The following is a 21,233-nucleotide window of genomic DNA, read 5'->3' on the forward strand; positions in this document are numbered from 1 at the left end:
ACAGACTGCCCTGGGGGGGTCACATGCAGGAGCGCAGCAATCACCGAGCTATTTATTAGGGGGAAGCCAGCGGGGTTGAAGCAGCAAATCCAGATCCACGCTTCTGCAACCCCAGGAAGCATGTTCAGGACAAGCCCATCGCTGCGGGCAGCCAGCACAGTGAGGCGGGAAGAGGAAGAGAGACCTCCATAAAGTTTTCGGGATGCATTTCGGCTGCAGCCTGGAAACAACAGACGTTGGCTTGGGCATCCCAGCATCTCTTGCCACTTTTTAACACTTCCCAAGCAAAGGGAAGCAAGTGAGGAGCTGGAGAAGGGGAACTCTTATCTGAGAAGAGGCTAAAATCCCTGCTTTTTGGTAGCCTACTACCACAGGGATCAAATCTGGGCGATGCATAATAATGCACTTATTTATATACACGGCGCCTTTCATTCAGAGAGCAGCAGGAGGAAGCAGCCATAGAGAAATACAGACCACATGTACGCAGATGCATTTGGTTGTTAAGAGTCCGGGATGTGTCCTCATCCGAACTCCTGTATTTACATGGGCATTTACCACCGTTCCTTCACTACCAGGTAGACGTCTATATCAGGGCTTGCTTAATTGTAGCTGTAAATGTACGTGCAAGCTCAAGGGCCTCGGGGGTTTAAACTTATGCGCGGAGAGTAACTAATCTTGCCAGAAAACACAAAAAAGTGGTTGATTGGCAGTCCCCAAAAAGGCACAATACCTGTATTGTGTACTCGAGCTTCCAATAATCCGCCCTCCAAGGAAGTGCCGTGCTGGTGGTCTCCTTACACCCCAAACTATTGGGAACAACTTGCTTTGCAGTTTCATCCTCATCACTTGAACTGCAGATTTTGTTCTAAGAATGGCTTAGCCCCTTTTTGGACCCAACCCTTCAAAGCTGGTGGTGTGACCCTTATGGACAAGTGTTACACAAGTGCCTATGTGATACCTATGGACAAGAGTGCAGGCCCCTGGAGTGATAAGGTGTGTAAGGTGGGAGCACAGTTTTTGCTAAGAAGCCATGCACTTTCTCTGAGAGCCAGATATGGAGGCAGGGAAATCCTGGGATGTCCTTTAATCCCTCCTCTGGAGTTGACACAGGTCTGTTCCCTATCGTGCATTTTCTTTAAGGAAATAGCTGATATCTAATAGCAAGGATTTTGCAGCATTTCGCCCTCTGTATTTACAAAAGGGAGGCTAAGGCACATGGATATTGGGCTAATCTTCCCCTCTGCTGTCCCACTGAGCAGTGCCCTTTGTACCCCCACTGAAAGTTTCTAGTGGAAGATGGGCATGGAAAGGGTCTTCAGAGCTGGGATCTGCCTTGGTGGAAGGGGGAGAGGGCCCACATTTGATCTGAGAGCATGGCTGCCCAGAGAGCTTTTACAGAAGGATCTGCCAGGACTTACAGACTGATCCAGTATTAGTCATGCCAGAGGCACAGTCAAGCCAAGAGGCAAATGCTAAGGTGGTCCAGGAGCAGCCCCTTGCCGCCTCTGCTCCTGGAAAACAGCCTGCACGGAAAGACCCTGGGAGCCACAGCTCCAGGCAGAGACGGCGAACGAGGCAGGCAGGCAGAGGGGATTTACCGAGGGTTTATAGGATTAACATAGGGAAGGTTAGGATTATGGTGGGGGCCTGGAAGGGTTTTAGGGCTCTCCTAGTGGGGCTCGGGGGGCAAGGAGAGGAAGTCACTGGGGGTTCAAAGGGGGAGCCGGCAGGATGGGTCTGCACATGAGGCAGCTCAGAGAAGGATGCAGCAGGCCCTGGTTTGCCTGGCTAAGTTACACGCTCCTGGGCAAACAGAGAGTAGGCAGTGCCCTCTGGCCACGTGCCTCCATCCCTTCCTGCCACTTAGGCCAGGGGCTGGGAGCTGGGCCAACTCAGGACCAGTCTGGTCGCTCTGTACCGATGGGGAAAGGTCCCTGAGACAGGGAGGATTCCTGGAGCCTGCTTTCTGCCCTTTCCAGGCTGCTTTAACCCACCAGAGGAGCAGAGGGACCTTAGCAGGAGAGAGACTGGCCTGTTGGTATCAGTCTGTGGGGGCAACAAAAGACCCTGCCTTTGGCTGCCAGGCCTTTGCTCTGGTTTACCGTGCAGACAGGCCCTGGGCTTGGATTCTCCCTTTCCAGCTGAGTCACTCCATTCAGTTTCCAACCCCAGGCAAGGCGCTTGACCTCTCAGTATCCCAGTCAATCCTCAGTTGAAAAATTGGATTACAGCATCCTAACAAAGAAGCCGGGCCGTTGCTGAAAGCCAGAAGCTGCACTGAAACGCAGGACAAAACACTACCGGGGGAAAGCACAACTGCAAATCTCCTCTGGGGCCCGGGGAGCCGATGGGTTGCACCGAGTTTGCAAAAAATTGCCTGCGTATTCTTCCACCCATCTCAAGGACCCTTTGAGAGACACAACTTGGCTAACACATGACCTTAAAGCCCATTTCCAGAACAGCATGTGTGCCAGGAACAACTACTCTCCTCTTCTCCGGGGGTTTGGGGGTTTTGAGCAAACCCCTGGAGAATCAAAGAGAAGGGCACTTTGTCTATCCAAAGGTTTCATTTTGTCTCTCCCATTCCTGATGCAGCAGAGGGGAAAGATGAGCCACGTCACCCTTCTCCCAAGGTAGGTTTTAATTATGCTGTTGCATTTTCTTCCCTGTTGGAGACAAACACCTTGCATTTCGCAGCCGGGACTGACTGGAAAGTGCAGCTCACAGTTCTCTGATAGCCTTCTGATTATCAGCCAAAAGGAGCAAATGAAATAAATGCCCTACACAGGCACTTAGGTTAGTCCTGCTGGCTCCTAACAAAACATGCATTTGTCGATCAAAATTCTGCATCTTCTAAAAGATCTTTAAACTTTCTGATGTCCGGACATGAACAGTGAAAGACTCCAGCCTTTTACCTATTGGCAGAGAAAACTCCATAGCTCTCGCCCACTACCTATCCCACACTGACACCACCTGCTCAACTTATTTCTGTTACCTAAAAGTGTGTGTGGGTGCACATGTGTGTGTGTGTACAATGTATGTATGTATGTTTATGTGTGTGTGTGTGTGTGTATATATATATATATATATATATGTCTGTGGGCTTGTAATGGGACCTGTGCATATATATATGCACAAGGCTAATGGCAGGGAGCTTTTCAGAAATGGATCTCTTCATGGGAGACCTAATTTCATCAAAGCCTGTGGCTGCCCTACGATACAAGAGAGGCATAGTACAAGTTTGGACTTGTACTATGAGAAGGCTGCTGCAAGAGGAGTGCATTTTGCTCTGCAAAGAGTTTACCCACATAAAACCTCTTCCAACAAGGCTCTTGGTGCCTCCCACTCCCAGAAACTCTAGCTGCGTCCGAGTGCTCAGCTCTCCGTAGCACTGGGCTCTACAAGACTGAAGGTTGCTATCAACTGCACGGCTTTCATTGCCTTTGGAGACGCCGCGTATGTCACCGGAGTTTTTCTCTCCCTGTAAAAATACACACCACTTTTACTGTGCCCCTGCCTGAGAGCATGCAGCAACCCTGCACAAGGGCAAGAAGAATCCCAGCTCCAACTGAAGTCTTATAGTTGTAGAAGATGCTATCATTACCCCAGACTGCTATATGCAGGCAAGACACCCACGTCAGGACGGGCTGTGTGGGTCCAGCCGAGTGTTCAGGGATGGAGTAGGATACCGATACAAGAGCCATGAGCCAGAAATAATGATGGCGGGTGGAGGTCAGTCTGAAAGCCATCCAAGGTAAGAGGGACCCAAGACTGAAGGCAAGGCAGGACCCAGAGAGACCCTGGAGCAGCTCCCTGGGGCACCCATCAGTGTCTGGAGTGGCGGACGGGTCAGTGCCATAACAGACAGCAGTAAAGGCAGAGAGGGCAGCCCCTAGATCTGCCCTCCGGTGTATACATGTGGCCCGTTTTGCACCAAAAACTCCTCAGCTTGCCCTCCACCAGGCCCCATCCCTTTCTGCAGGTTATTTGGAGCACTTCCCCCTATTCTCCCCCCACCACTCCCAGCACCCCAGACCATATAAGCTTAGGAAGTCGTGCAGCAGCCACCTTCCCATCTCTACTGCTTGTAATTAGCACTCAGTGCAGGTAACCAGCATCGGGGAACCCTGACCCTGTTACTGAAGATCAGCACGGCCCCAGGGGGTTAAGGGGCAGCCCTGTAGTCGGGGGCATCCCATGACTGGAAGAGGGCTCAGGCTTAAGCTATATAAGCCCCGACTACCCGGTCAAGGTGGCCAGCCCTGAGAGGTGTGGAGTGCAGCACTCCTGACGGCGGCGTGGCAGGACCCCTGAGTCTACAGTGCGAAGTAGCAGGGCTGCAGGCCTGGGAGCAAGGGAGAGTTGCTTGGGAGCAAAGAGAGAGACTCGTTATGCAGGCTGGTGGCCTCAATTTTATGTTAAGCCCGGTGAGTGTTTGATGCCTACCAGAAGGCTGAAAGGCTTTGTTTTAAGTTATACTTGTGGCTTGGAATTGGGACTAAGGAATGGTTTGGAGGTCCCATTGACCTGATTGCCTTGAGCCCTGCTGGAGGTAGGTTTTGGGCACAACCAGAGGGTTGGGAGCAAGGCTGGAGCCCAGGGCTGGATCCGGGCAGTGTTTGGGGCCAGAGACCTAAGTAGGGCAGCATTTGGGGTGGGTGGGGAGGCAGAGAGCCCAGAGCCTGGAGCAGGACAGCAGACAGGGGCTGGAGCCCTCTGCAACCAACCAGAGTAGCAGGGAGGAAGCTGGGAAGGCTAAAACCCCAACAAGGGAAGGAAGTCCTGAGGTGGCCTGGAGATGTAGGGACAAGTGTCACCTGATTGGTGACTCAAACCACATGCAAGGCATGGGACGTGGTGTAGGGGTGGAATGGAGCCATGCATTGACCCCAGACACCTGGGGATCACTAGTGGAAGACCAGGGCAGCGTCCTGTACTTTAATAACAACAATTTACATCAAGATGTGGTGGGCAAAAGAAGGGCAGACTGCCCTGAGAACAGGGTGCAAGAAATGTTCTTGGCCTCCAGGGGCCTCACAGCTGAGGTCCCACTACAAGCCCACAGACTTATTCCTAGAAGGGCTCTTCCACTTGAGGACGAAGATGCAGGTGGCTCTGGTGCAGGACACCAAGTAAGAGAAGGGTGGCTCAATGAGGTTGCATTGCAGACACGGCTCCTAGTGGTCTCCCATCCAGCCTCAAGCTGCTTATGCGTTATGGCATCTGACAGGGTGGCACTTCAGGGTGGCACGGGCAACCCATCTGTACCCATAGAGCTATCGGACCCACGGCTGCTGCAGTAGCACAGAACCTGTGCGGTGTACAAGCCTCCCAGACACCTCCCGTTCACTCCAAAATACCCTCTGCACTTGGGCCCTGTGTGACAGTTGCACATTGGTAGGTCTAACAGGTCCATGGCTCCTACAGAAGCTCCTTTGCACCAAGAATATTCATTCCTTGAGGGTCCCAGGTGGCTGCCTTGTCTTTGCCCTGATGCACCCCCATGTAAAAGGGCCATAGGGCAGCTCTGAGATAAGCTCATGCTCTTCAGTTGACAGGAAAGGCTCCTTTCTACCTTTTTTTTTGTCAAAAGCCAGGGATTTGTGACTTGCTGTGATAATACAACTAGAGCAACAGCTATTTGCTTTGCTGTAGCACTTCCCTCGTAATCAATCATTGCAAAGTGCTTCCCAAAGCATTAATTGCACGAGATTAATGGAGTGATTGCATTTAGGAAAATGCAGCATCCATTATGTGGTCAGCAGCATCCTGCAGGCGGCTGTGGACACCAGAGCTGAGCGGCGGGGGCTAATGCTCGATGGAAGCCGAAGACAAGAACAAATGCACTGAAAGAAGGTAAAGGCTGGAAATCGAAGCCAAGGAATCCCAACCACCGCCCTTGTGAGAAAATGGTGACCTGATAGCACTGGAGTCAATGGAAGTTGTGCCATTCACTTCAATGGCAGCGGGATCGGGACCAGAGCGAAGAAGCAGAGGGATGAAACTGGGCCTGATTCTGCCCTCACTTGGACCACTGTCAGGGCAGTGCTAGTTCCTCCCGATTTATACCAATGTGAGTGCGACTACAACTAAGCATGAGCGCATTTATCTTGGATGTCCTTTGTATACAGTGTGCATGCGTGTGTTTGACTGCGTGTCGAGTGTCCAGTTGTGGCTCAGACAGGACGTGCACGACGGGAGAGCATAAGGACTCGTTTTCCTCTATACGCTGTCTTGTGCATAACCTCTCCTGCCCTCTCCTGCTTGGGCCCCCGGAGGAAGGGTGAAAAGGAAGCCGGGTCATTGTCTCATCGCAACAGCCAAGGGAAGGAGGAGATCAGCTCGCCCTCTCCTCCGCCAGGCTCTGGGCAGCATTGTGTAAAGGCATTTCCTTGCATTTGTTCTACATTCACCTTTGAGTGGCCCCTTTTTTCCTGGAGTGAAAGTGACCCCAATGCAGACCGCCTGCTCGAAGCACCGCTCACGGTCGGTGTTCAAAGAAACGGGGCTGAAAGGGTCTGTTCCCTTTCGGAACGGCTTAATTTGCCGAGGATTTCTGTTGACCTTAGATTTGGTCAAATCTTGTATTCGCACACCTCCAAATTTGAGTGGACGAGGTCTCCTTAAAATCAGCCAAGAGGGAAATAGCGTGGAGGCCTCATTTTTGGTCCAGGTTCTTGGATGCAAACTGGAGCACTGGCAAGTAGCAAAAGTAATGCCATTAGCAAACCCAGGATCACTGCACAAGGACGGAGGGCTGTGTCCTTTTCCTGTCCATGCTTGCAGCTCCCTGCTCCTGCATCAGTGAGCAACAGGCTGCCTACAAAGACAAATCATCAAGCGAGGGGAGCAGAGATCTAGAGTTGAGTAGCGATAGATAAGTGGAGACGATAACTGGAGGCCGGGGAGGGGAATAAAGTCACACGGCAAGACGGATGGTGGAGAACATGTCTGAGAGCTTCAGCTGCATCCAGAGCAGATGGAGTGCGAGAGAGGGAACTGACTCACTAAAAATCAGAAAAAAGAAAAGAAAAAGAGGGTGGGCTACAGGATGGGGGGAAGGGAGACAGAAGAAAATGATGCTTTTGCTTCCCTCTCTGCTGAGGGGAGAGAGGATGGTGGAGGTTGCTTGCATCAGAGATCCTGTTTCCTGCGTTGGTAAGGAAGGAATTAGGCAGAGAAAATACAGGAAATAACAATGAAAAGGCTGCTCCTCTGAAACCACAGGCTAGGTAAGAGGCACTGCCAAAGCTGCACGTGGCACGGGCAGCTCGTGATCTGCTCCAGACGTGAAGGCAATCGGGAGTTTTCAGCCCCATAGGATTTTGGATCGGACCTTTAGTCATTTCAGTGTCCATGTTATGAATGAAGACAGAAATGATTGAACCTGGGAGAAAACTTTCCTATCACTTTCCTTCGCTCAGCCTCGGTTCTCTTGGCACGGACAATTGCAATCAGTAAGGGCAGAGTTTTGCTTTTACTTTCTCGGTTTGGCCCCGCCACACACACACGCAGTCCCCTTGACAAAGCTTTTTTGTTTCAAAACGGTTTCCTTTGGAACGTCTTAATTCTCCCAGGACTTCTGTTGACCTTGGATTTGGTCACGTGGGGTATTCGCGCGCATCCAAATCGGAGTGGACAGTGTCTTCTTCAAGACAGCCAAGAGGGAAACAGAGTGGAGGGAGGCCTCCGTGTCATTTCTGGTTCAAGTTCTCGGATACAAAAACACGTGCTCCGGAGGACCGGAAAGTAGCAAAAGTAATACCATTCGCCCCTCTCATTCAGCACTCACTCTGTTCCTGGCCTGCCACCCTGAAATTCACTCCTGGGCTGGATGGAGAGAGACAAACTTACGGTCGGGCCTTGATTTGCAAGGTGGTTATGTTCTTGAAAAAACACTGTGCAAATAGAAATCGTGTAAAAAAGATACACGATTAATTGACAGTGCATAACTGAAACGGTGCAAAAAAACCCAACCAAAAACCTGTGTAAATCGGGGCCCAACTGTATTTTCAAGAAAAAGTGCATCCTTTTTTTTCCCCATCAGAAATCCCAGAAAATCTCCACGCACTTCGGGTCAAAATGCAAACCCCTCTTCTCTGAGACTGGCTCTCTGTAAGAACAGCAAACGCCAAAGAGCTAAATCCATCACCTGCCAAGCTCCAGGCCCTTCCGCTTGGAAGGACGAGCAAGAGAGAGGGGGTCCACCTGAAACTCTCAGATGGCGGCGCGACGGCTGCCACGTAAGAAACCACGTGGACCTAAAAGAGGCTGAGAGCAGGGGAGCAGCAAGCACTTCCAGGGCAGGGAGTCCTGCGCTCGCACCCCTGCATGCTGCAGCAGGAGGCGGCGGGTGGCTCTGCTAACTACAGACATTTAAGGGGCAGAAGGAGACGTTTCTGTTGTCTCCATCACCTCCAAACACTCCTGAAGGCAGGTTGAGTGTTGAACTGAGCAGAGGAGGGTTTACCCCTGGCAGAACAATTGATGCCAGTAAAACCACTGAGCTAGGCGCTGGTGGGAGTTCAGCTGGAAATTCAGCCAGAGGTTGGCCACAGCTGTGTGGGGCATGGTAACGTGGTGGGGCCGTTCCCACCACGCTGGTCTGCCTGTAATGCCTGCACCTGGGAAACAGTTTTAGCTCATCCCGCTGCCGTGGCTGTGTGTACGTCCGTAGCAAACGGCACAGTCCTAGCTGCATGTTCCAGCAAGCCAGCAATGATCCTCTGGGAGGAAGAGCTGGCCATACTGAAGCTGCTTGGGAATGGAAAGGCCCAAAGGAAGAGCTGGGATTTAACCGGGGTGGCCACTTGATCCTGAAAGCAGGGACCATAACGCCAACAGCAGGAGGAAGCGAAGGTTTGGGCTCTGGAGCGAGTCTCTTTAGCAGTAGGGAAGGCAGAGTAACGTGGTGGCTAGCACACTGGAGATTTGGGTCTTGTTCCTGGCTCTGCCAGCGACAACTCACTGCCTGCCCTGGGTCTCAACTTGCTTGACCCTAAAATAGGAAGAATGATGTTGACCCCTCTGGAAAGAGTTGTGGGATTCACTGATGCAAAGTGCTGTCCAGCCACTAAATATTGTTATCATAATCCCTTGGCCACCATGGCTCAGTCATGTGTGAGCAATCCCTCCGCACCCTAGCCTTCCCAGCTGAAAAGCAAGGATAATACAGCAATTCTTGAGTAATTCACCAGGGTGCTGGGAGATTAATTAGCTCCAGTTTGCAAAGCACTCAGAAGATCTCAATTGTTTTAGGCTTGAAAGAAAATGATGCATCTGTCTCGGTCTTGTTTTCCTTATTGGAGGCGTTTCTCCAGATGATCCCAGGGCAGCCGGGAAGGTAAGGGCACCTGCTTGCATTTCAGAAGCTAGGCCTGCCTGCCTGCCCCACTCCATCAAGCCACATTGTCCTTCTTCCCTTGCACTAGCTGTTTCTGAAGCAGTATTTTGCAGGCGGTGGGTAGGAGAGGCAATCGACAGCGTCCTTCTTGCATCCCTACCACCCAGAGACTGGAGCACTACACGGGTTTGAGTGCAGTGACACTTTGGATGGGAGACCTCTACCAACTCTTATGGGGAGACTGAAGACTGTTATAATGACCTTATTGGTCCCAAAGGTGGTTCTGCACTATGCCCTGCTTGGTGCTTGAAAGGGCTATGCTGTCTTGCAGAGGAGAGTTAAACCCGAGACCTTGGCCAGCTGTAGGTATCAAAAAAACCCGTGATGGTTTTGTAAATTTAGGAATGTTGCCTTGATGTCCTGGCCACTTTCCAGGTTGCTGGACGCTAAGTCCTTTCCAGGCAGCTATGAAGACCAGGGGCTAAGTTTTCAATGGTATTTGAGTATCTAGAGGTTCTGCTTTACAAGGCATCTAGGCATATCATTCCTATTAATTTAAATTCCAGTAGGCACCCAGCTGTATCCTTAGGTCTCAAAATCTGAGCAACAATTTGAAAGAAGAGTTATTCAATTAATATAATTCCTTTAAGTGAGTGTAAAGAGCTGTGCAATAGGCCCATTTCAGAAATTAGGAAGGGGGAAAAAAAAAACCAGCTGAGAGGAAATGAGAATATTTGGGAGGATAAAAATCCAGCCATTCAAAAAAAAAAGCGTTTCTCTCCTCTGATGCTGTAGGGAAGTGTCAGGTTTTTTTAGATATATGATACCAAGCTCAGCAGATGAATGTAGTATAGTCATGTGAAATGCAAAGCGGCGATGACTGCACTGTGCTGCTGTCTGCTCTTTCACACTGAATGGCTTGTGCTCTATTGTTTGTTTTCTTCGGGAGCTGGATTGTGTGAACAGCATCTCTTCCCCCCTGGGAAACTCAGGAAAACAAGAAGTGACTCTCCGGAGGATGTCCCAGGGAGCCCAAATTTCAAATAAATAAACAGTGCAAGGAATTTCCTCGGGGAGCATATCGGAGCACAGTGTCAGCTCTCACATGGGATGGATGGCATATTATGTTGACACACTTGTGTTGCTCATCTCTTATAGGAAAGCAAACATTCACAGCCCAGCCTTCCAGCCCTCAACATATAAAAAGTCTCATGGATTCATTTGCCGTGTGATTTATTGGAATATAATATCTGATGCCATTTCTCTACAGTAGGAGAGAAAGGATGCCTTGGTTTTGTTTTTTGACTGGTTGAACCTTTTAACCCCAGTGAAAATCTTTCCTTTTTTTCAAACTCCTCCAACGGCTAAAAATCTTACAAGTTCTGAGCTCTCTGGCCCTGATTCAGTAAAGCACTTAATTATATGGTTAACTCTAAGTGCCTGGGACTGCTGATATTTTGGAATTAAACACTTAGGTGGTTTTCCTGGATGGAGGCTGCTATGCAGAATGAAGCCCTGTTCACACATGTGTGGAAAACACAAGCTGAGAGGTTTGTGACTATGGGACTTTTAAGGCCTGGTTTGACAGGGACCCATCCTGGGGCCAGTCACAATGTCAGCCCACCCACCTGCCTAGGGCAGTCCACCCACCTAACTCGCCTGCCATGCCTTAGTTGTATTTTAATAGTTGTTTGCAGGCGGAAGGCTGCCCGTTCAAAGTCCTGATGCAAAGGGTATAATACATGGCTCCAACCTTCCCTTTACTGTGTCCCATGCCTCTCAGATGGCATCCAAAAGATCATTTCCAACTACGCCAGCCCCATCGCTGGGCCGCATTCGACCTCTGGCCCAAGCTTGGCCTCAGGTGTCCTTGGACATACTTTGGCCCAGCCTCTGGGCCAGACTTGGCCTCAGGTGTCCTTAGATGTGCCTAGGCCACATGCCCCCTCAATGGGGCCTCTACTCCCATATGCACTCTGGCCTCTCTTACTCTACACCCTCACGGGCCTTCTGGGCCCATCCCCTTCTTCTACCTCTCAGGCGCCTTAGAGGCTACTTCTCTTCTGGGAGCTGAACTTCAGCATCCTCTATACCAGCTGGCTTGCTGGCTGATCTCCTGTCCTCCCTCTGCAGTGGTTCCCCACCCTCTGTCAAGGGACCTTTGGTCTCCTTTAGGCTCTGGACCCACCTCTAGAGTGGTCGGGGTGCAAACAGCTCTCTGCAGCCCTGGCATGCCCCTCATGGTGGGCTTATTTGCCCTTTGGCCTGTCATCCCTGGCCCCCTTGCATTGACCAGTCAAGAGTCTGACGATCAGTCTGGCAGCAGCTGACCTTCCTACTCAGCTGGGGTCCCTCCTGGGCCCCACTATAAAGCAGTCTTCTCCTACTGGGCTTGCCTGATGCCCCACCAGCTGCTGGCTGGCCGTGCTCCCTGGGCCTGCTCTTATACTCAGGCTGCCCAGCCCTCTACCAATCAGGTGGCCTCCTGACTCTCATGTGAGTGCCTGATTGGGTCTGCTTTCACCTGCAGGGGTGATGACAGTACAGACTAGTACAGAAGCTGCATTGTTCATTATGATGACACTGCCAGGTCCAACGGTCTGCTCTAGAGAAAATAAATGTTTACCAAAATCGGGCTACAAATATGAAACTTGCCAATTAGATGCCAGTTGTTCTTTAGTATGCGTCTGGCTAATAAGAGCAGCCAAAAATACCAGAGAGCTCGGTAGTTTTCAGATTGCCTAAAATAGACAGCCAGATGGTCACATATACCTGTGGCTTTCATACAGGTTGCAAGTGGCAGACTTAAAAAAGGTGGGCTCTTTGTTGTTTCTGTCCTGTCTTTGAAGCCTAGCCAGGTTTGCGTGTGACAAGGCTAGGACAGACAAAAGCAGGAATCCACAGTGTACCGCTCGCTACGGCAAAGTGGGACTTTGAGCTTTGACTCTGATTGTCCATGCGCTCTTGGACAGCAAATGGGATTAATTGTACCTTGCAGCTTGCTAGTTTATCATGCTAGTCATCTCTTGCGGGGCGTTCACCTTCTTTCTTACCTCTGCATTTTGTGGTTTATTAATTAGAGGATTCTAATGGCAATAGTGGATAGATTTCTACGCCACATCTCATTTTAGGAAGGTATGTTTTCCTGATATCATTTGCCAGCCTTTCAATATCAGAAGGGCCTAAGGAGTGGTATCACTGGCAGTATTCACATGGGTTGTTTAAAAAAACAAAACACATGGGGATGAGTAAGGGGGTCTTGGTTCAGGGTATGTTGGCAAGTCGGTCATATCACAAGAACAACCTCCCCCTTCCTCCAGTACTTATCACCAGGACATGGGCCCTTTACTGAGGGTCATAGAGCAAGTGCATGAGTCACTGAGACAGAATTACTCTCTTGCCTGTGAAAGCGAGTCCTGTTGGCCAGAAGTGAGGCAAGCTACAGGCCACGTTTGTCCTGGTGCCATGCATAGTTTCATACTTTCATAGTTTCTAGGGTTGGAAGGGACCTGAGCAGGTCATCAAGTCTGACCCCCTGTCATGGCAGGGAAGGTTGGAATCGAGGCAGGACCTCCCTCTCCATGCTGCCGGTCAGTGGGTTTTACATATATTCATTCCCCGTTTCAGTAGACACTTCAAACATCTTCAGCACTCTCGTACCCCCATTTGCTTGTGACCGGTGAGAAACCCGAGGCCTGATTCTCCTCTGGCTCAGCCAGCCCTAGATCAGGAAGGTGGAAGAATGACCCCAGTCCACCACCATTGCAAGGGGGACATGAACGGGGCCCAGAGAGCCTCAGGCAGCAAACGGTGAGACCTGAACAAGCATGGAGTAAAAATTATACCAACAGCCCAGGCCAGGGCAACATAACCTCTCTTCACATCACTCCCTCGGCTGAGCTGCTCAGATCCCTCCAAGCATCACCCTGCCATGTAAATGGGTAGGTTAAGGGTCTCATCCATCTCCCCCCAGTGAAGGATGCCAGCAGAAATGCCAGGGATTGTAATGCTGTTCTCCTGATGGGCTCAACAGTATTTAAGCTCCCAGTGATTTCACTGGACCTGAGAGACGAGAGTACCTTTGGAGATCAGGCCCACGTTCACTAGGCCAGTACTTGAGCCTGGTGCCGGCTCCCAGATGCTCTCAGAGGACTCCCGGAAGAGTCCTGCCCCATCCAGACCCTCACCAGTAGCATCTGCAAGCCAACAGAGAGAGGGCAGAGATCCCGTAATACCGAATGGTGTTGCCCACGTGGATGGGTGTATTCCCCCTGGAGCAGCCCAGAACTCACTGCAGCAAATGATACAGGCAGATTCAATTTGTCTCCTGCCTATGATGGAGGAATCGCTGCCTACTAATGAGCACAACCCAGCCTTCCTGCCAATGGCTTACACGGCACATCCGCAACACGCTCCAAGGGGTGAAAATAGAATTGCTTCCCCGCCGCGTCCTGCACAATCCAGGCACATTCTCAGCCTTTCCCCCCTCTCCTCTCTCATTATTTCTGCATCCCAAGCTCTCCCTTGAATCCAGAGCTGGTTTTCGCTCATTAGTCATTTCCTTTTCCTGCAGGCACTAGCGACTGATTCCAAAATCCTGCAGTTCTCATCCAGCCTCGTTGCTGAGTTTAACCCTGAGTCATTGCTGTGTTTGCAAAGCCCCAGCTCCTGGAGTCAGGAGAATGGCAATTTTATTTTTGTTTTAAAAAATTGCACATTTCTAGCCTTCCTGCTTAGAGAAAAGTTGGAAGAAGTGACACCTCTTCATTCTTCCCTCCCATCTCCGAGGCATGGGGACACAAAAGAACCAAAATAGTTATTATTAGAACATCTTCCAGTTGCTAGGGTTAGCAATAACTTCTGAACACTGCATTGGGCTGTATTGGGATGCCGCTAGCTTCAGGTCAAGGTAGGAGATGTGGTGGGAGCACAGCTGAAATAGAAACCAGCACTATAACCAGGGGTGAACTGGCAGCGCTGGGGGAGCTCCCATGCCCTCTCTGACCTCCTTTCCTGACAAAGCAAGGCAACCATCCTCCAGCTGTAGCTGCACAAGCAAACACCCTCGGACCTGAGGTTAGGATCAGGGCCAAAAAACTCTCTTAGGCTTCAGTATCTAGGATACTAAAACCACTGAAATGCATTCAGTGCCTTTATTATTTCTAACATGCTCCTCTGACAAAGTACAGTAGAAGCTGGCTAATTCTCATTCAGCTAATCCTCCAATCCAGTAATCCTCATATAAAACGCCACGATCACCCCCCACTTCTTGGCACTACTTTCCTGGCTGATCCCTGTAATAAAGTCTCATGTTCCTGAGGGCTCATCTACATGTAGAAGTGGTGCTGCTTTACCTATATCAGTGCAATCCCCTAGTACATGGCTGCACTTAAATTGGTAGAAAAGCAATTGGTACTGATGTTGGCGGCTGGACTTGATAACCCAAACGGCTCCTTTCCAGCCTCATGTTCCTGCACCAGGGCACCTGTTTCTGCTAGGGTAGAGGGACCAATTAAGCCAGTATGTGGCACCTTTATACCCATGTGTGTCATCCCACATGTAGCATCGTATTGGTATTAACCATTTTGGTGGACAAATCACTTCCATAACAAAGCTAAGGATATCGGTACGACTGTGTAGAAGAGGCCTAAGACTCTCGTCACTACTGCAAAACATACCTCACTATATTTAGCAGTATATTCAGGAATTTGATTAAAAAAAGGGTGACAAAATAGCAGTCAAAGTGAACTGGCCCTCAGAAACTACGAGGAGGCCACAGGAGTGAATACATGAACAAAGCTCAGCCTGTGATGCCTTTTTTACAGTAGGCTGTGGGATCCAGGGGGGACCCATCCCCCTGTGCACATCTGCAAACAGCCTAGCGTGGTGTGAGCATTTCTATAATCAAATCATCCTCACCATTACTATGGTCGTCATTCCCTTGCCTGTTTACAGACTGATGTAGCTTGCTCTGGTGCTCCTACTCGGAAGCAAAAATGAAGGAGGATCTGCACGTTCTGAACAGTGGGAGCCTCCCACTTGGCACCAGGGCCAGCTCTTCGTTACATGGGACCATCTCGGTTTCAATCTCTTGAGCCTGTCCGTAAATGCCATATCTGGGGGGAAACCAACTAGCAAACACAAAGTACACCTCTTTGCCATAGATGTGTTTTTCTCCAAGCTACCTGGTCACATTGCTAAGGACCAAACTTAGTGGTACATGAAGCAACATATCTATTTATATTACAGAGGAGTGTCAAGGCTTCGGCTGAGATCGGAGCCCCGTTGTGTTGGTCATGTTACGTGGGCATAGTAAGGGAAGCCCCCGAGCTAAATCTCAAGCAGTTGGAAGCCCCGGTCCTACAAACAGTGTGACCAGTGCTTTCAGTTAATCACTAGTGGTGATACTGGTTTGTGCTGGTGCCAGTCCTCCAATCAGACCAGGAGCCCTCCTCTGAAGGGTGCCTTGCCTACTTGCTGTACTGGACTCCATGGGCCGAATCCATCACTGCTGTAAGTCACCACAGCAGCTGGGGTAAATAGGTTGCAGCCCCACTGTAGCTACACGTCTGGATCCCCAGCCAGGTCCAGCGCTGTGAAAATCAGTTGGGAATCAGGTCCCATCTCTTTATTTCAGCTCCAAGCACAGTACTGCATAAAGTTTCCTCCCGCTGACTGCTCATTAGCCTCATCCTTTTTCTTTGTTTCATCCCATTATTCCGTTACCCTGAACAATTCCTCTCCCCTGCTTGGCGCTTACTGTGCCCAGTGATACCTCAATGGGGCTCACACCGCAATGATACCTCAATGGGGCTTACCCCACAGTGATACCTCAGTGGTGCTTACCCCACAGTGATATCTCAGTGGCGCTTACCCCACAATGATACCTCAATGGGGCTTACACCGCAATGATATCTCAGTCAGCAATGTAAAGAATAACAGCCTGACCGTGTCAGTCTTGCCAGCCATGACTGCTGAAAAAGCCTGAGAGCACCCCTTTCCAAAAAGGAAAGAGCAGGAGATGGGGTTAAAAAGCTATGGATTTTAAGAAACAATATTTTAAAAGTTCTTCTTTGTTAGCCTTCGGGTCTCTAAGCCCACCTTTTCAAGCATTTCTGTGCAATGAGGAAAGCCAAATACTTGCTTAAAGCTGAAAAATGAATGTCAAAAACATGTGATTCCAGGAGCTGGGGCTCCTACTGCAAGATCAGAACACACCGAATCCTGGGCAATTGAATCTAGTCCCCTGCTATTACTTGCAGTAAAAAGTTGGGGGCAGGGAAGGTTAGCAGCCCTGTTTCATACCAGTCCTCTCCAGTGGGGATGATTTCCAGGAGTGAGGGGGATGGCCAGAATGACATCCCAGGGCTCTGTTGTAATACCAAAAGGCATGTAGCATAGGGAGCAGCACCTCAAAGCTTCTCCCCATGGACCTCCAGGGCACCCTTGCTTGGGTGCTTCTGCCCCGACTTGAAAGGACAAAGTCTAGCAGCAAGAAGGGGGTTCAGCTGCTGGGTATTCCCAGGACTGGTCTAAAACAAGAATTGCAAAGCCCCATCCCAACCCCTGGAAGTCAATGGCAAAAGTTCCACTCCAAGTTTTGCCCCCCAAATGAGCCTGCTTGGGCCTTTGTGATGACACTGATTGGAGGTGCTAAGACTTTAATGTGAAAGTAGAAACCGCATTGGAATACTCATGAAAAATACTCCTAAGAAAGGAAAGTGTCTGCTTCTCTTGGATGCCTGAAATCTCCTCTTGATGACTTCTCCAAGTTTTGGCTCAGCTCAAGGGCAGCACCACTTGAACGTCAAATCCATTCTGTGTCAGGGGACTGTATCCTGCCCTTGCAAGAAGATGGATCGACTGATCTAATTGGTCTTGCTCCATCTCTAATGCCTATCCCTGCATGAAAAAGCAGGACTCCTCAACTGGGATGCGGCAGTAAGGAAGGTGATGTGGCCTAGTGCTTACAGCAGAAGAGACTTCCTTTTAGTTTTATGCTGTGCTTTGTTATTGGCTCCTTTATGGTCCAGATCCAGCAAAACACTTAAGCATGGGCTTCATTTGAAGCCTGTGAGTAATCCCATTCACCAGTGCCTCCATGCTGCAACCAGGAGCACTGCCACGAAACGGGCCCTGCGTGCTCACTCCCATGCTGCATGTGCCACATCCCAAGATGGTGGCAATGTGGCCACGACAGAGCATGCCTGAGTGCCTGCTTCCTAGGGTCTGGTGCACGTGGAGTGGGAGTGAGCGGACGAGGCGTGCTTCCCAACAGTGGTCCTAGGCCCGGCGTGGAGACAGGGTAGACATGGCCCTAGTAAAACAGGTGGTAGTATCTTCCATGCTTGGTGAAGCGCATTGAGAGCTTCCAGTGAAAAGCACCTCTGTGTTCCTACGCAAGGTATTGCAATTAAAGACCACACATTTTGCAGATATATTAGACCTTGTGTCTCAGGGTTGATACCAGTCTCTGCTGCAGATCAGGTTGAGACCTATCTAGGGGACAGGCTAGTCTAAGTTCACCTACCATGTGGGTTTAGCCCCCTTCCCTGCAGCGTCCGCTACTTGCCATTGTCGGAGACTGGCCTAGACAGACCATAGCCCCAGCCCAGGCAGTTCTTATCTTCCTGCGTTATGTATTATTACCTGGATCAAATTGCTTTCCCCCCGCAAGTACCAATTTGTACCTGAAACTACCTATCATATTCCAGTGAGGTAAGTATCACAAAGAGCCCATATCACTTCTGTTTAATGGCATCGCTTGATGCAGCATTTGGCTTGTGTTCCTGTGTTTGGCATGTTAAGTTGTTTTAATTACCATTCACTTATTATCGTTGTTGTATTTTAAGGTGTGTGATGCACCCTGGCTACTAGGCAGCAGGAGCCTTTACAAAGAAAGTTATTATTATAATGAATCTAACAGGTTTTTAAAAATCAGCTTATTTGCATCAATTAGGACTGTGCCGTTGGATTCGGCAGGAACCTGGATATTTTAGGGAACAGTACGTATCTGTGTTTGTTTCCAACTGACTTTTTTTAATGTCTCAACAAGCCATTTCCAGGAACAGAATAACACAGGATCTGATACTTGTATGATTCTTTGCACCCCGCCCCCCCCCCCCACCGGGCTATGAATAGATCTCATGGTAATTTCCCTATTTCTATGGTGAGCTCCCTACAGCATGTAAAAAATCTGTAGAAATCATATACGTAAAAAGCTAACTATATTCTGTCTAATGTTCCCTTAATAGTAGTCTACCAAGGTTGTTTATAATAGACAATGTCTACATCAGGGAAATTGGGACAAATCCTTTTTACTTATATACTGACTTTACTAGGGTTTTCATTGGTAAATTTTGGCCAAGCTCCTCTAGATAGATCAATGATAGGACCAGCCACACACTACTCCAGTCTAGCAGCTCAGCTCTTCCTCTGGATAGCTTTTCTTTGTACAATTAACAAGCCAAGAACTTGATTTTCCTTCTCTGACTTTTTGGGATGTCTTATGTTTTTCTTAGAGCAACATTTTCTACCTAAAGAGCTCCATGCACTTAACCAGAGCGGGAATAGAAGTATGCTTATGTCCATTTTATAGGTGATAGAACTGAGGTATGGGAGAAATCATGGATCCTAATACTACCAGGATGGGTCCTAACACTATCCTAGCAGAGTCTAGGATAAAAGCCAGGCCTCCCAACACCTTGTCCTATCCACTGAATCAACCTCTCTTTCTCTCTTCCTGGTTGCAAAGCACTTGGCAACTCTCTGGCAGCTTTCCAAAACTGTCATGAAAAGTTGCTGGCCCAGGCACAAAATCTACATGCCCATCCTTATATTACGGCAATGAAAATACTGCTATTTGACTTACCCCCACCCCTCCCAACTGAATGGATAGAGAAAATATCGCCAGACTAATGTAGGTGGCAATAATCCTGGTATTTGGGACAGCTGAATGGATATATGCAGCTTGTACCACATGCAAAATCTTGGGCCCAAGTCATGGCCAGGCGTTTCCTCAGACACTTCAAACTGCAGAAGCCCATCTAAATCTTGATCGACTCACCAGCATTTGGCACAGGAGCATGCCTGCATTTAGTCTTTTGTCTCCCCCTGGTAATTTATCCCACCCAAGTCATTCCTGGTGTGATGATGGAAGAGGTGGAAGGTGAACGCGCAGAAAAAAAACATTTCTTGTTGCATAAAGCATCCTACAGTAGAGCACGCGGCCTGGGTTTAAAAGCACACTGACTCAACGTAGGAAGACTATTCGCCCAGATTTGTTAGGGTGCTTGGGTTTATTGTTTTTAGGAGACACCTGACTGAGTGACACCAGCCCTTTGGCATGCGCCATGCTCCGGCGGGGAGCGGACGGGCTCATCGGGCATGAGGGGCTGTGTGCCGGCTCCGCGCCATGCTAGTTTCTCTCCATGGTCCTGAAGACTTAAGCTGGCAAGTCTTCAGCACCTGCCCTGATGGGGCTGTGGGCGGTTGTGTTCCTGAGGTTTGCCCAGCTTCATTTGAACTCTTCATGTCAGCCAGGTGTAGTCACTCAGCTATTTCCAGAGGATGCTACTGCTTGCTATTCTTCACCAAACCCCGTCTCAATTTCCAAATATAAATCAGCTAGAACAGAGACAGATGGGGGGGGAAATAGCTTTCAGGCTATTTTTTGTCAGTAGCAATTTTTAGGACCAAGACTGGCAACAATGGATGTGATACTTGCTTTAGCGCCTCCAGCCCCACCTCTCTTCACCTTAGTGGCCATTGTTTCAGCAACGAGAAACAAATCTGCTTCGCACCACAACGCTTTTACCTTGAGTCGGTGTTTTGCTTTTATAGGATTTCTACAGCAGAGATTTATTTCTGATTCAAGCAGAGCCTTTAAAAAAAACAAAAACCCTTTCCCTCCCCCCCCGAGACCTCTAGTGCTGTTTAGGTGAAATAGTTTAATATTCTGAAATTTTCACTGGCACCACAATGAGGCACTGCGTGAACACTTGAATGTGGTGGGAGAACTCATGTCCTTAAAGCCAGGCCCATGATACTGTCCCTTGCCCTGCACTTTTAACAGGTGTCTGATCACTGGCTCCGTCAACCATAACACCAAGGCAGAACAGAGCCAACCCAAATTCACCATGGTGTTAATCCATTTTTATGATGGTATAACTCCCCTAAAATCAATGGAGTAATACTGGTGTTAATCTGGAGGGAGGGAGCATCTAGTCCAGTAAATCAGAATTTGATATAAAGCACACTAGTAAATCCATTGTTCAAGGCCTGTTTATGTGTAAGGTATGCGTTTATCAATGGGGAGGAGATGGTGTGAAAGGTTGAAGGGGCAGAAGTATTTGCCAAGTAGGATCTGTGGGCATCCTGGGAGTTTGCACATTGTGCAAGGAACTTAGTATGCAGCAGGTATAAGGTTGGTGAGTGTGTGTGTTTGGTGCAGGGTTGGGGGTGTATAACTGCACCAGGGGAGCACAGAAGAGGGTGTATGTGCCACCTGTGACAGGTGACTATTTGAGGACACACAAGATGTGCTTATGTGCGGGGTTCTGTGTGTTTATGAGACGGTTCTGCTGCAGGGATGCGTGAGTGGCTGTCTTGGGGCTTGGCAGGTGTGCATTAGAGTTAGGGACAGTGCGAGAATTTGTAGGGGTTGCGGGGACTATGTGGCTGTGTGGGTAGGTGAGCACGGGGGTGAGGATGTGTCTCTGTGTGCATGGTGATGAGTGTGTCTGTGTGGGAGGTGTGAGAATCTGCAATCTGCATATGGGGGATGAGTGTGCATGTTTGTGTGTGCATGACAGGTGTGAGCCCATTACATGTGATGTGGTGGGGGATGAGTGTGCATGTTTGTGTGTGCATGACAGGTGTGAGCCCACTG

At 49.5% G+C, this 21,233-nt stretch overlaps 1 protein-coding gene across 1 annotated transcript in view; it reads right to left on the reverse strand.

Moving 5' to 3' along the window:
• JPH3 (junctophilin 3) overlaps positions 1-21,233 on the reverse strand; it is a 93,050-nt gene that overhangs the window by 67,593 nt on the left and 4,224 nt on the right. The gene's annotated exons all lie outside the window — the stretch shown is intronic.

This window comes from Crocodylus siamensis, chromosome 9 (genome assembly GCF_052110815.1).
Source record: "Crocodylus siamensis isolate JL-2025a chromosome 9, ASM5211081v1, whole genome shotgun sequence".
NCBI classification, from domain to species: domain Eukaryota; kingdom Metazoa; phylum Chordata; order Crocodylia; family Crocodylidae; genus Crocodylus; species Crocodylus siamensis.